Here is a 15605-nt window from a genome sequence, read left to right as displayed (position 1 = left end):
CCTGCACTCTCACTAAAACAATGCCTGTTAGACCTCATGTAACGTGTAGGATAGACCTGCACTCTCACTAAAACACTGCCTGTTAGACCTCTTGTAGCGTGTAGGATAGACCTGCACTCTCACTAAAACACTGCCTGTTAGACCTCTTGTAGCGTGTATGATAGACCTGCACTCTCACTAAAACACTGCCTTTTAAACCTCTTGTAACGTGTAGGATAGACTTGCACTCTCACTAAAACAATGCCTGTTAGACCTCTTGTAACGTGTAGGATAGACATGCACTGTCACTAAAACAATGCCTGTTAGACCTCTTGTAACGTGTAGGATAGACCTGCACTCTCACTAAAACAATGCCTGTTAGACCTCTTGTAGCGTGTAGGATAGACCTGCACTCTCACTAAAACAATGCCTGTTAGACCTCTTGTAACGTGTAGGATAGACCTGCACTCTCACTAAAACAATGCCTGTTAGACCTCTTGTAGCGTGTAGGATAGACCTGCACTCTCACTAAAACAATGCCTGTTAGACCTCTTGTAAGGTGTATGATAGACCTGCACTCTCACTAAAACACTGCCTTTTAGACCTCTTGTAGCGTGTATGATAGACCTGCAATCTTACTAAAACAATACCTGTTAGACCTTTTGTAACGTGTAGGATAGAGCTGCACTCTCACTAAAACAATGCCTGTTAGACCTCATGTGTAGGATAGACCCGCAGTCTCACTAAAACGAAGCCATGTGCAAACGCCAATTTCTGTCACACTTAACAATTGTCAGTTGATGGTTAAGTGAAAGTTCTGATGGCCTAATGAGCGATCAACGATTGTTAAGGGCGACATAAATCTAGCTTGCATATGATGCTCTAGCAGGTGGGTGGGCAAATGAGCCTGGCCCCATACCAGGTGCTATAGCGGTTCCTATGCCACTGCCAAGCCGGCAAAATGGAGATCTTATGAAACGCCTGGAGACCACCTTCCGTTGTGTTTTATAGATAGATATGATTAATACCTGGCTTTTAAATGTTCTCTCGACTGGTGACCATGTCACAAAGGGAGATGCAATCCCTCTGAGATCAGACGACACATCAGCAGAGGACCAGCACTGATTGGGGCCGCCACCTATCAGCCCCCAGTGACCATGTCACAAAGGAAGAAGCAATCCCTCTGAGATCAGACTACAGATCGGCAGAGGACCAGTACAGATTGGGGCCTCCGCCCATCAGCCTCCAATGACCGTGTCACAAAGGAAGAAGCAATCGCTCAGCGATCAGAGGACCAGCACAGATTGGGGCCGCCACCCATCAGCCTCCAGTGACCATGTCACAAAGGAAGAAGCAATCGCTCAGCGATCAGAGGACCAGCACAGATTGGGGCCACCGCCCATCAGCCTCCAGTGACCATGTCACAAAGGAAGAAGCAATACCTCTGAGATCAGACTACACATCGGCAGAGGACCAGTACAGATTGGGGCCTCCGCCCATCAGCCTCCAGTGACCATGTCACAAAGGAAGAAGCAATCGCTCAGCGATCAGAGGACCAGCACAGATTGGGGCCACCGCCCATCAGCCTCCAGTGACCATGTCACAAAGGAAGAAGCAATCGCTCAGCGATCAGAGGACCAGCACAGATTGGGGCCACCGCCCATCAGCCTCCAGTGACCATGTCACAAAGGAAGAAGCAATACCTCTGAGATCAGACTACACATCTGCAGAGGACCAGCACAGATTGGGGCCACCGCCCATCAGCCCCTGGTAACCGTTTCACAAAGGAAAAAGCAATCTCTCGGAGATCAGACGACACATTGGCAGAGGACCAGCACCAGGTAACCGTTTCATGAAGCAAGAAGCATCCCTCTGAGGTCAGACGACACATCGGCAGAGGACCAGCACCAGGTTACCGTTTCACGAAGCAAGAAGCATCCCTCTGAGGTCAGACGACACATCGACAGAGGACCAACATGGATTGGGGCCACCGCCCATCAGCCCCATCTAATTTGAATTACGTTTTTACTTTCACCTCTAATTCTACGGATGGAGATAGTTCAGTTTTCTCATGGTCAGAAATAATTTGCAGTAAGGTCGGCGAGAGTAGCTGGTTTTAGTGAACGCAATAAATTCTACAGCACATCGTTTATTTTTTGGTATAATGTTGTTTTACAAGTACTGAAATTGCCTAATTAAGGAGTCATCGCCTCGGTGTGAAGCATATTTCACTCTTCGCAATCTCGCCGTCCCGGAGAGTGACAAGTGTCATTCAAAGGGTTGGCACAAGGAGAATGGGCCACAGGGGATTGCCGACTCATCAGGTTACAGCGTTTTATGGTATTCCAAATAAAGACGACAGGAAAAAAGTAGTGGCCGCAATTCCTACGCCGGGCCGCTGCTGATAAACCTTATTGCAGGGAAAATCTCACTTTCATTATAAACCTGCTATAAACACAGATCGCTGCCGCACAAGTCCTTCTGCAATTTCATGTCATTAAAAAAATCATCTTATTAAGATCTGTCCTTTCATTTCAAGAATTCTGAAATCTATCAGCAATGGCATTTCTCGCCAGCCATGGCAACCATACTCCGTATGGGGTACAAACTGTCCATTAAATCCCACCGTACGGCAGACGTACAGGAGTCTTTGCCGGATGATCCGGTGATTGCCTTGGAACAGATCTGCCGACATTAAACCAAGAAATGTTAATTCAGGTAATACCCATACATAATTTTCTTGCAAACTTTCAAAACTTTAAAGAGGAACTCCAGTGAAAATAATGTAATAAAAAAAGTGCTTCATTTTTACAATAATGATGTATAAATGATTTAGTCAGTGTTTGCCCATTGTAGAATCTTTTAAATCCCTGATTTACATTCTGACATTTATTACATGGTGACATTTTTCCTGCTGGCAGGTGATGTAGCTGCTGCATGCTGTTTTGGCAGTTGGAAACCGCTGTAAACAGCTATTTCCCACAATGCAGCAAGGTTCACAGACAGGAAACTGCCGAGAGTACGTACTTTTCTTGTTTCTTGTGGGAGGGGTTTTACCACAAAATCAGCCATACAGCGCCCCCTGATGATCGGTTTGTGAAAAGGAATAGATTTCTCATGTAAAATGGGGTATCAGCTACTGATTGGGATAAAGTTCAATTCTTGGTCGGAGTTTCTCTTTAAGTTTCTTTTCCAAGCATGGTACAGAACTGCATTAGAACTATCCTCCTGACGAGGAGATAAATATGTGAATATATACTAACAATCCTACTTAAACTCTTTGCATCCAGACCTTCTTTCCCCCTTATGGACCAGAGCAGTTTTGACATTTTAGCTATGCCCCTATTTAATTAGCAACAACTTTATCCCTAAATGAAATATTGTATTGGGGTTTTTCTTTCAAGACAAACTAGGCATTCATTGTATGGCATCTCTCCCTCGAACAATTTCGTTTTCTGTGCATTTTAATGGGAAAAAGTGGAAAGAATAGGAAAAAAACATTATTTCTCAGGTTTAGCAATTCCAGTTTAAAGCGGATCCGAGATGAAAAACTAACTATAACAAGTAACTTGTCTATATATCTTAAAGTTTAGATAGTATACACAACAAACCTAGCTGCAAACAGCTTCAACAGTATATGATTATTTCTTCCTGTGATACAATGAGACCATGTTCTTTTTGTCACATCACGCACAGGCAAGCTGCTCTGCACTTCCAGCCCTCAGTCCCCTTGGAGGTGAAAACCTCACTCCCCTTTTCTCCTCTCTCCTCCCCTCTGAAATCTTTGGCTAGTAACACCCCCTTCTCCTCCTGCCCAGACTGAGCTCCCATAAACCCTTGCTACTAAGGCGCAGAGTGCCAAGGCACTGGGGAAGCTGTGAGCGAGGCTTGTTTAGTTTATAGGGAATTAGAGTATTAAAACAAAAAAAACCAAAAAAAAGTATTTGGCTTGAGGAATGCCCTTTAAACTATATGAAAGGAACACAAGTATGCAATGAGTAAAAGTTTATCTTGGATCCACTTTAAAAATAAAAAGTACTACTGTAGATAAAAAATATGTTCCTGTCACAATCTATGGTGAGGATATTTGATTCAAAAATAAAAATACGGTGTGTATTTTTCACCATGAACTGAGAAAATAAAAGCATTTTTAATTGTAAAAGTCAATTTTATTGGCTCAGGGAACATATATTTCCTTTCACCAATTAGTGCTGCAGCAGATAGTGCTGGAGGTGGGCACAGGAGCAATGTCCAACTATGCACAGCTGAGCTTCAGCTACACAACTTATAACTACGTCCTCGTGGCTTAGATGAAGTCACAGTAGTAACAGTGATGGTAGATAAAGTGGTTAAAAGCCTGTGTTACGCTATGAGGGTTTATAACTCAATTATAAAGTTATTTTTAAAGTGAGTTATTAATCCCAGGCCAATATGCAATTAACTTTTTCTCCTGAGTTTTTTCCAAGGTGATATTTTTAAATTTGTCAATAAAATTCAGTTTAAACCACCAAAAAGCAGCAAGTTAGGTTATGATGTTACTTTTTCATCTACTTTTTGGTACCTTTTCAGTTGCAGAATGCTGGGAAGTTAATTTACATAAAAGTTTTTAAAAAGATCTCCTAGCAGAAGTTTTTTTCAGTTCACCTTTCGACTATCGCACAGGCTCTGAATTGGGAAAAAGCCTGCCAAAAATAAGCATTTATAGACCCCTTAGCTATGTTTAGAGTCTCTGGTGTAATGTAAAATCCACCGTTCTACAAACTAGCTTAGAAGCTCTTGGTTATTGGACTTCACATAAATGGGCTTGTGAACAGACTAGTACTGTCACCTATATGATATTTCTCGGCTATATGTGTACGGCTGTGTCTTTTGGGGTCAGGTAGACTTGATTAAGTTTCTTCCAATATGGCAAGTAAATATGTTAGTGAGTTTTTGCTAGTTGCCGGCACTTAGGAAAAAGAGGGTATTGCATGTGGGCCCTGATGTTTAAATGTTTACTATGACATCGCAAGTAAATCTTAAGACCCTTCCTCAGAAAGATTTTAAATGAAGGGAAATTGCCTGCACAATGGAAGAATTGGTTGCTTTTCAAAATGCTGAAAAAAACATACTACCTAGACTGAACAGGGAAAGGCAGGATGGATTATATCCCAACTTGTAAAAAGCCCTTGACTGATTACATAGAAAGGAGATATGGCGGACATATAAGGAATGTGATAATTTAATAAATACCATTCAAGAAACGTGCAAAGGTTTTGAATGTCAAGCCTCAGATGAGGGAAAGCTCAGTAATCCATTCACTGTAAAATCAAGGGTTCAACAAGTCTACATTCTCTTACCAACATTATTTCTGCTGTTTTCAGACCACGTTGTGAAAAAAGTGGTGAAAGGATGAAAAATAGGCTTGCAGAAGGTGGTGGATGACATAGACTTGAACTTAGCACAATACATTTGTTTAGCAGCAGCACAAGACTTCAGATATATGCAAGATTAGTTGTTGAAATTAAAGGGCAAAGCATCTGTCAGGAGATTAAACATTTAAAGGAATACTGTAAGGGGGTCGGGGGAAAATGAGTTGAACTTACCCGGGGCTTCAAACGGTCCCCCGCAGACATCCTGTGTTGGCGCAGCCACTCACCGATGCTCCGGCCCCGCCTCCGGTTTACTTCTGGAATTTCAGACTTTAAAGTCTGAAAACCACTGCGCCTGCGTTGCCATGTCCTCGATCCCACTGATGTCATCAAGAGCGCACAGCGCAGGCCCAGTATGGTCTGTGTCTGCACAGTACACTCCTGGTGACATCAGCGGGAGCGAGGACACGGGCGTGCAGGCGCAGTGGTTTTCTGACTTTAAAGTCAGAAATTCCAGAAGTGAACTGGAGGCGGGGCCGGAGCATCGGTGAGTGGCTGCGCCAACACAGGATGTCTGCGGGGGACCATTAGAAGCCCCGGGTAAGTTCAGCTCATTTTCCCCCGACCCCCTACAGTATTCCTTTAAAGCAAAAATAACTCCATCCAATATGGCTATGGAAAGAGTAGACTCTTTCATGCGTACATAAAATCTGTTTTTCTGTAGTATGTAAAACACGAAACATTACCAGGAATATTAGCTCCCAGTATTGGTCACTCACAATCAATTTCACCATACACCTCTCTAACCATAAGATAGGCAGATATTGTAAGAAATCGAGATATGTTGCAAATGACAAACCAACAGACCACAGAAACTAAAGAGGAAGTCAAATAGGACATACCGGTACTCTACACAAACTATACGTGACAGAGAAAAAGCAGCTCTGGATCTCTGAGGGTCTTAAAAACTGGGCCAACCAAAGAACTGTTGAGAGACAAGCCAGGAGAAGCTCAGCCAGTAATGAAGTCTTTAGTCAATGGCAAAACCAGAACTCATTCTCAAGTGATAAGTCCCATTTAAAGGTAACCTAAACTGAGAAGGCTATGGGGTTTTTACTTTTAAAATAACACCAACTTCCTGAATCTCCTGCTGATCCTGTGTCTCTAATACTTTTAGCCACAGCCCCTGAACAAGCATGCAGATCAGGTGCTCTGCTGAAGTCAGACTGGATTAGCTGCATGCTTGTTTCAGGTCTGTGATCCAGCCACTATTGCAGCCAAATAGATCAGCAGGACTGCCAGCAGTGCCAGGCAACTGGTATTGTTTAAAAGGAAACATCCATATAGTTACAGTTCCCTTTAAGTAAAACCCAATTGTGAAAAAATTCCTTCATAGGCGATCCACCCTGAACAAAACGTAGTATATCAGGACCACTATTACAGATTACATGCTAATAATTCTACCTTACATGAGAATTGTGATCCGCATGGAAATGGACCAGTTCAGATTCACTTTTTGAAGATTTTGATTGGCCACAATTTAAGAATTAGAATCATTTTCTCTGATTGATTGTAACATTTAAAAAAATCTGACCAATGAATCTCACTAGCCTGGTCAATTTTTCCCTGATTTCTGAAACATTTTTTACTGAATAATGCTCCTAAAAATTGCTCAGAAAACCCCACCACTCCCGATCTTCTGTTAGCAAAAAATCCTTCTTGAATGGATAGAAAAAGAATGCAAAAAAGATTTCAATTTTCCTGTACAACCAATAGTTTTTATCAAATTGCGAAAAAAAATTGAATTATTTTATTGTATCTTCTGTGGCCACCTTGACTGTAAGTGGAATACAATTTGCATTTGATTTGCATATAAGCAGGTATAATTAGCATCTCATTGGCTGTCTCCGCCCACTATTTCCACATATTCATATAACGTCAGTGTTAAAAGGATTTCTGCTTTTATTTAGAGTAACATAGTGCTTTCCGTTCATCTCTATATATTGTAAGCTTTAAGGGAAAACATGATTTAATTATTGCTTAATTTTGTTTTCGAGTGCCTATAAAACATACGCATTTCACATACGCATTTCACAGTGTTCCAAACATAAACTGGCAGACAAAAGTGTCCAACATTGATGATAGCCACTGGCTTAGTCCAGTTGTTGAGTAGCAATGACTCCTGCTCTGTGGACCTAATTACAGTGGTTAAATAATTTTCTTTTTTCAGAACTGGGGAAAATTTGACCACGTATGTGTGGTAGATTGGTCCGATTTTTTAAATGGCAACAGTACTCCAAACTTCTTTACCAAGGTTACAAAGAGGAACAATTTGAGTTGAGCTTCAGCCATGGAAATTCTAAGCTGGTTGTAGATCGACGTGGGAATTAAAATGGAAGGCAGATTGTAAAAATAAAATTAAAAAACATCTTGCTCAGCACTAGAGATGGCCCGAACCTCTGATTTTAGGTTCGTGAACTTCCGCAAAAAGTTCGGATCACGCAAACTTTCGCAAACCGCAATAGACTTTAATGGGGAGGCGAACTTGAAAAACTAGAAACACTTATGCTGGCCACAAAAGTGATGGAAAAGATGTTTCAGGGGGTCTAACACCTGGAGGGGGCATGGCGGAGTGGAATACATGCCAAAAGTCCCAGGGAAAAATCTGGACGTGACGCAAAACAGCGTTTTAAGGGCAGAAATCACATTGAATGCTAAATTGCAGGACTAACGTGCTTTTAAACATCTTGCATGTGTATACATCAATCAGGGAGTGTAATTAGAGTTCTGCTTCACACTGACACACCAAACTCACTGTGTAACGCACCGCAAACAGCTGTTTGTGTAGTGATAGCCGTGCTGGACTGGTGCGCAACATGACGAGAGTGCAGGCCGTGGCGGTTTTCAAGCCCATATGGTCGCCACACTGAGGTGATTGTCCAGCTGATCGAATTTGGTCTGTCCACAATAAAGCAACGACCTTATTATCTTTGGTGTGCCACCCCCCGAGACACTCATATAGCCCGGCGGTCATTGCTTCATTGTGTTACGCAAGCCCCTTCACCGCGGCAAGCCCCTTCACCACGGCAAGGTAATGATCACGAACGGGAATGGGCACATGTACATGCCTTTTGTTTTGTTGTTGCAGCCGCAGTGCAACCAGAAAAATTAGGCAGGCATGTACACGCACCAGAAAAATTAGTATAGCGAACGCTGCTAGCAGCAGCCTTACAAATTCAGGAATCTGCCTGGAGTCCTGGACCCTGTTGGTGGTGGCGGAGAGGGCAGTCAAGCGGCCTGCAGGCAGAGATGCTGTGTGTGGGGACTGACTTAGTCTTCGGGCAGGCCTGAGCGTGCTTTGCAGACCACGTGGTCAGATGGTCCCTTGACCCAACGCTGTGTGCCAGAGATGACACCACTTGCCTTTCAACATCACGGTACAGTTTGGGTATCACCTTTTTTTGAGAAATAATTGCATATCTTCCACTGCGGTTTGTGGATTTGCTTTTGTGTGCTGCTTTCCCTCAGGTGGTCATCCCATTGCATTTTGTGCTTTGTAATCATGTGCCTTCGTAAGGAAGTTTTCCCTACAGGGGTCTTGGTCTTTCCATGGCTCAATTTTTGATGGCAGAGAGTACAGGTGGCATTGCTCTCTTTTGAGGCAGACACACAAAAAAATGTCCACACCGCTGAGCCCCCCTGGGGTGATGGCACTTTGGTGGTGGCTGCCGACTGAGTGTTAAGTGGGGTGCCAGAATCAGAGCAGGAGGAGGAAGATATGTCATGGTTCCGTGCGGAAGCTGAGAAAGATGAGGTGTTCTGTGTTAAATAGTCAACTACCTCCTGACAATATTGGGGGTTGATGGCACGTGCCTTCTTCTGAACACTGTACTTCGAACAGACCTGCCAGGTGGCCTGCCTCCGCCTTTTGTTTTGTCCATATTGGGGGGGATGAAGTGAAAGGTATGCAGGCACTGACTTGACTAATACAATGTGCAGTCACACAGGTGCAGTTAACAGGTATGCACAAAGTGGTATATCACACTGCGTGCGCTCAGCTCACGTAGGTAGGTGGGTGCACTGAAGGGAACAACAGGTAGGTATATGCAGTATTGGGTATTACAATGTGCACCTGTAACACACACAGGTAGTCACTGAATGTGCTGGGCCTGGCAGAGGCACACACACAGTATGAATTATCAAGGCTGTCTATGCAACACAAGTGTCAGTGACACACAGAAAAAAACAAAAAGATCACAAGAACAAGATTAGCTCTCAAAAGAGCTGTTGTGGGGTTCTATTTTAGCAATAAGAATCAGCCAGGAGCAAGCTAACAAGCCTACAAGAGCCTAACTAAGCTTTCCCTATGAGAGTCTGCAGCAGCAGCAGCTGTCCCTTCTCTATTTACTGCAGGCACACAAGTGAGTGTAATGGCCAGCGGTGCCTGCCTTTTATAAGGGGGGGTAGTGGCTCCAAGAAGGAGTGTAGCCTGATTGGCTACAATGTGCCTGCTGACTGTGATGTAGAGGGTCAAAGTTGACCCTAATGGTGCACTATGGGGGCGAACCGAACTTCCGGAACAGTTCCCGATTCGCCGCGATCGCGAACCACGGAAGTTCGCCGGGAACTGTTCGCCGGCGAACTGTTCGGGCCATCTCTACTCAGCACACATCTATATTTTTGGCAATTTTATAACCAAACTAGAATTTCTCCTTTAAATACTACTGTTAAGTGCTCCAAGCCAATCCACTCTTAGCTTGCGACACTGTTTTGTTGCCCTGAGGAAGCTGGTGAATGTCCATGAAACGCATAGTTCAGTAATTTTAATTACTTTTTTTTTTGTATCTTATATCAGTCCTTGTCTTGGGGCAGGTTTCTCTTGTCTTTTAAACAGTTTTTAATCACTTTGCACATCCTTCAGTTCCCCTCCCTCCCCTCTCTCCCAGTTTTTTCCTTTAAATACTGATTGTTCTGAACAAACAATGCTGGTCACCACACACCAGCGGTAATTCATCAGATTTTCTAATGTACCTCCATCAGGGCCGGCCCTAGACTTTTTGCCGCCTGAGGCAAATTTTGAAAAAGTTATTGCTGCCGCCGCCGAGCTGGAGGGGTAGCAGGCAGGACGGGGGTATTGGGCCTAGCGGCGGGGAGGGGGGTCGGACCCCCCCTCCCTCGCCTGGGTCCCCCGTCCTCCGCTCCCCTCCAGCCTTAAATAGATCAGAAGCACTACTCGTAAGAGGCAGTGGGCGGGGAGGACTCACCTCTTCCCTGCTCGATCCAGCGTGCGCTCCACTGACGTCACTTCCTGCAACGCCGTCCACTTACAATACAGTGGGCGGCGTTGCAGGAAGTGACGTCAGTGGAGCGCACGCTGGATCGAGGAAGAGGTTAGTCCTCCCCGCCCACTGCCTCTTACTAGTAGCGCTTCTGATCTATTTAAGGCTGGAGGGGAGCGGAGGACGGGGGACCCAGGCGAGGGAGGGGGGGTCCGACCCCCCTCCCCGCCGCTAGGCCCAATACCCCCGTCCTGCCCGCTACCCCTCCAGCTCGGCGGCTGGCTCCCCGCACCCACCGACGGGCGGATGCCGCCCCTAGAAATGTGCCGCCTGAGGCAAAAGTTTCACCCCGCCTCATGAGCGGGCCGGCCCTGACCTCCATAGATATACAGATCAATAATAATAATAATAATTCCAGTAATAATAATAAGGTATACAGTGTCCTGAACAAGAATTATACCAGTTAAAATTTTAACCTATCCCCATCAGACCGTTTTAATCTCTCCGACTTCAACTACCAAAACGTTCGTCTTACGATCCCAACTTAACAGAAGACACAATTAAGCATCCAGCGATATTTATTTATTTATTTGTGAAAAGCAGTAATTAAATTACAGCACCTAAAAAAAAAAAAAAAAAGAGGATCGTTTTATCGTCTGAAATCATTCAGATGTATATGCAATGCCTAATGAAAATGTCCCTTTGGGCATGACTGCAATAATTATGTCATATTGTAGATGTCTTACACCATAGTATTTATTGCTAACGGTGTTATAGATTTTTTTTTTTTTTTTTTTTACAAATGACTGTTTTCTTAATTTCAATAGTTTGGCGTTACCATAGCAACTCAATTGATTGTTCCGGTCTTTCAGAATTCATTTGGCTGTATGAAGCTCTCAATATTTCAACCTGACCGAAGCGGCCGCGCAACACAAGGTCATGTGCCGCGATCACCTAGCTAAGCCCAGAATACGCAGCGTTGTATCGATACATTCAGCTATCTACCGCCTCCCGGTTATGGGTGGAGGGGAGAGAGAGGACATCGCTACACGTTTCGTGAAACAATGAAAGACGTCCTTTCGCTGAGTCTGAACACCGTTATGAAATGATATTCCCTGGGTTTGAGGTGCCAGGAATGCCTGTCATTAGCGCTCTGTGCCAGATGAGAGAGGCCTAACGAGATTATTACATATGACACCGTTTGGTGGAGAATGTAATGCAGGGTGTCAGAAGCCTGAGGAGAAAGTTGGGCATTGTATTTAGTAAAAATGCAATAAATTACAGCGTTTCATTTATGCGCTTGTCATCTGATGTCTCAGGGCTAATTAAATTATGAAAACATTAAAAATTGTCCGCAGACCAATTTTGTCAATAGTCTAATAAGATTGTTCCTTGTCAATGAATCACCGTACCACTACCCGAAGATTGTCTTCACTGGCGGCCATATGCCACTGCGGCAATTCTGTGGAGGTCCCGTTAGATGGTCCTCACCCTTCCCTTTATTTTTTTCATTGTTGAGAAAAAAATTCTGTATCTGTCACGAGGTTTAATTCAGTGAAGTTCCCATGAGAACATAGCAGATCTGGCAAACACGGAGTGGGATTATTAAGAATTGTCTGAGCTTTCACCTCTCATCTTTCTCGTAGGAGACCATGAAGTGATGCATAAAGTTTACGGTGATACCCCGTTACTAACGCAGTTATTTGCGTGCGTTGGCCGGCAACAACAGCTTTTATACATGTACCGAATATGGGACTTGGTAAAAAATATGGGATTTGGTTTAACCCCATGGAAGCATACAATCAGGTTGTAATTCCCAAGCATGGCCAAGGCAAGACCCTTGAGTGCCCTGAGATTCTTGAATAATGGGTGTGTCCCGTGGGTGAAATGCAAGGGATGAACCCCAGGAACCGGAAAGAAAAAAACAAACAAACACCATCTGCTCCCATCAGGAAGGAGGTTTCTTACCATCTCAACCAGGACTGCTAGACACAGAAAATCTTTCTTCCCCTCGGCTGTCATCTTCTTGAACTCACTCCACACACTTCCCCCTACCAGCCCCCCACCCTTAGGCTGTGGCCCGGGCTATCCATTAAGGTAAAAACAGACTACAAGACTAAAACTGATCGGATCTGTCTATTGTGTCACCCTGAACTCTGGATGATGTACTGTATATTTTTTGTTGTTTTTGTTTTTTTGCTTGTTGTAAAATGCTTGTTTTGTGCTCTATCCAACTATCTCTTTCTCTACTGAGCTAAATATTGTGCCAAACCCAGTTCTGGGCAGGACCCAGTCATGCTTGGCGAAATACACAAATTCTGATTCTGATTCTGACCAGGAGTGCCAATATGCTATAGCACTACCAGATAATGTGATAAATTGGTATCAGAATACTACGTACACAGCTGGGTTGCTAATGGGCAGTGCCAGTTACAGGTGTGGAGAGTATTCCATTTTCAGGTCAAGAGATAAACTTAATCATGATATGGTAGGTCGCACTGTGGAGCAGAAAACAGAAAAACACCTGATATGATATCACCAGAAATACCCTTAATTAGGGGTAAGAAACTCAGAGAGTTGGAGAAAGCGCTCCAACATATGTAAAAAAAACTAATCAGAAGAACAATCTGTTTTTCAAAAAGACCTCGATTTTAAAAATTTCAAAGAATTTTGTTTTTTAATTAGTAAAATTACACTTTGCTGTGGTACACTTTAGTATATACTGAGTTATACAATTTTTAGAAAATGGACAAATAGACAGTGTGCCCCCCCCCCCCCCGCCTTTTTAACCAGTCGTCACCCATATAGGCTGGTATACAAAAATTCAGAGTGTGAGCGGCGTTGGACGCTGCACCCTGAGCTTTACCGGCCGGCATGGTCCATGATATGGGGGGGGGGGGGGGGGGAGGCCTGGAAGAGGAGGACAGCAAAGCTTCCACTTCTACCCTAAAGCTTTTGTCCATATCATTAACAAGGAGCTCACCTTTGATGCCCGGGAGCAGGTGGGGTGTAGGCCCAGGGCTGGTTCATGGTGGCATCTGGGGTTTTCCAGGTTTCCATCCCCCCAGGTGAAATTCCATAAAATGGAGGGATCCCATTGGCAGTGGTGTAGCAATAGGGGTTGCAGAGGTAGCGACCGCATCGGGGCCCTGAGGGGCCCTCCCTCAACTTCAGTATTAGCTCTCTATTGGTCCTGTGCTCATAATAATCACTTCTATAGATGATTTGAATAGTGGTAATCATTAACAAGCTGTTCCCCATCCCCTTCCTGCACCTCTGAGACTGTAGTTGCTATTGTCAGATTTTGGTGCGCTGTATCAATTGTTATTTATAGAGTGCTTGGGGGGGGCCTATGTAAAACTTGCATTGGGGCCCACAGCTCCTTAGCTACACCACTGTCCATTGTCCAGTATAATAACCAATGGGAAACCCCAGTAGCAAACTCAAAGATGCTGGGTTTCCTCTCGTGGTGCAGCGGCAGTGTGTGACAGGAGTAAGTGGCATGTGTAGGAAGCACCAGCGCTTGCCGGGAGTGCTGTGGGTATCAGGGGTGTTATAAGTGCTGGCGGGGGGTGTAAGGAAGCCGGTGGCAGCCACACAGGATTGGCAGGCTTGCTAATTGCTATACTAAACTATAGCAAGCCCCACCAAAGCCTTGCTTTATTGATTTATAGAGCGCAAAATACTCATTGGCGATGTACAGAGTAAGAAACAAGCATGGGGTACATTATAAAAGACACAATGGTATACACAAAATATTACACACTGGTACATAATACAGAAATGGTATATATAGTGATTTCAGTGACAAATGTAACATGATAAACAAAATATGCAATTCCAAGACACAAAAGGGTGAGAGAGCTCTGCCCTCGCCAGCTCACAATCTAAAGGATAACTGGGGAACAAGAGGTAGGAGATGGGAATCCTCAGGGAAGAATCCCGTTGGTCGGGTAAAGGGCCAATGGGGATAGTATATATACTTTACAATACAGAACATGTAATCACTGGAGTTCAGAGAACAGTTTTACCTGCACTGGACTGTCCCCATCACACTCCAGAGAAAGCTTCTTACTGTAAACTGAACGTTTCCCACTATACAGTGTATGGAAGGAACAATTCTGCTCTCAAAGTAGATGGAAGAAGCTGATAAAATACAATCCAAAGTGAAGCATTTTAATGAAAACTTTAGACTAGCAGAACAAAGAGATAAGGTGTACAGCCGACGTTGGTTAATGTTTAATCTGTGTGACGTACAATATGCATGTAGGTCTGACTTCTGTTCCTGTAAACAGTCCTCAGCTCGCTGTGTACAGCACAAAACGCAACCGCTGACATTCGCCTGGGCGGTCCTATGCACAGAAAACAGCCACTAACCAGAGTCCATACAGAGGAAAGGTGTCCTATGCATTAGTTTGCAAGGCATCCTGGGAGATATAACTCTATGAATGCCAGAGGCCGGCAGGATTACCTTGTCTGGTATAAAATGTAGTAAAATAGATAGTTATCCTCTGTTCACACAATGGCCTCACTTTCTATTCAAGCATCTCAGATGCATGCAAGAAGGAATATCAACATTTATTATGTTAAAGAGAAACCGTAACCATGAATTGAGCTTCATCCCAATCAGTAGCTGATACCCCTTTTACATTAGAAATCTATTCCTTTTCACAAACAGACCATCAGGGGCTCTGCATGGCTGATATTGTGATGAAACCCCTCCCACAAGAAAACTGTGAGGACCGTGGTCCTGGCAGTTTCCTGTCTGTGAACCTCATTGCATTGTGGGAAATAGCTCTTTACAACTGTTTCCAACTGTCAAAAAAAGCAAGCAGCATCTCCTTCCAGTGACATCACCTGCCAGCAGTAAAAATGTCACCATGTGATAAATGTCTGAATGTAAATCAGGGAGAGGAAATATTTGACAAGGGGCAAACACTGACTTTAATCATTTATACATAATTTTTGCAAAAATAAAGCATTTTTTTATTACATT

The 15605-nt window shown here is 44.0% G+C and overlaps 1 protein-coding gene across 1 annotated transcript in view; it reads right to left on the bottom strand.

The window, feature by feature from the left end:
- CASZ1 (castor zinc finger 1) overlaps positions 1 to 14701 on the bottom strand; it is a 440241-nt gene extending 425540 nt beyond the window's left edge. The window contains exon 1 of the mRNA XM_068238779.1: positions 14641 to 14701. The gene's annotated coding sequence lies outside the window, so the exon portion shown is untranslated. The remainder of the gene's footprint in view (positions 1 to 14640) is intronic.
- Between the last annotated feature and the right edge of the window lie 904 nt (positions 14702 to 15605).

The sequence above is a fragment of the Hyperolius riggenbachi genome, chromosome 6, assembly GCF_040937935.1.
Source record: "Hyperolius riggenbachi isolate aHypRig1 chromosome 6, aHypRig1.pri, whole genome shotgun sequence".
Lineage (NCBI taxonomy): Eukaryota > Metazoa > Chordata > Amphibia > Anura > Hyperoliidae > Hyperolius > Hyperolius riggenbachi.
The sequence above is the reverse complement of the archived record's forward strand: the minus strand, read 5'-3'. Positions and strand labels throughout refer to the sequence as shown.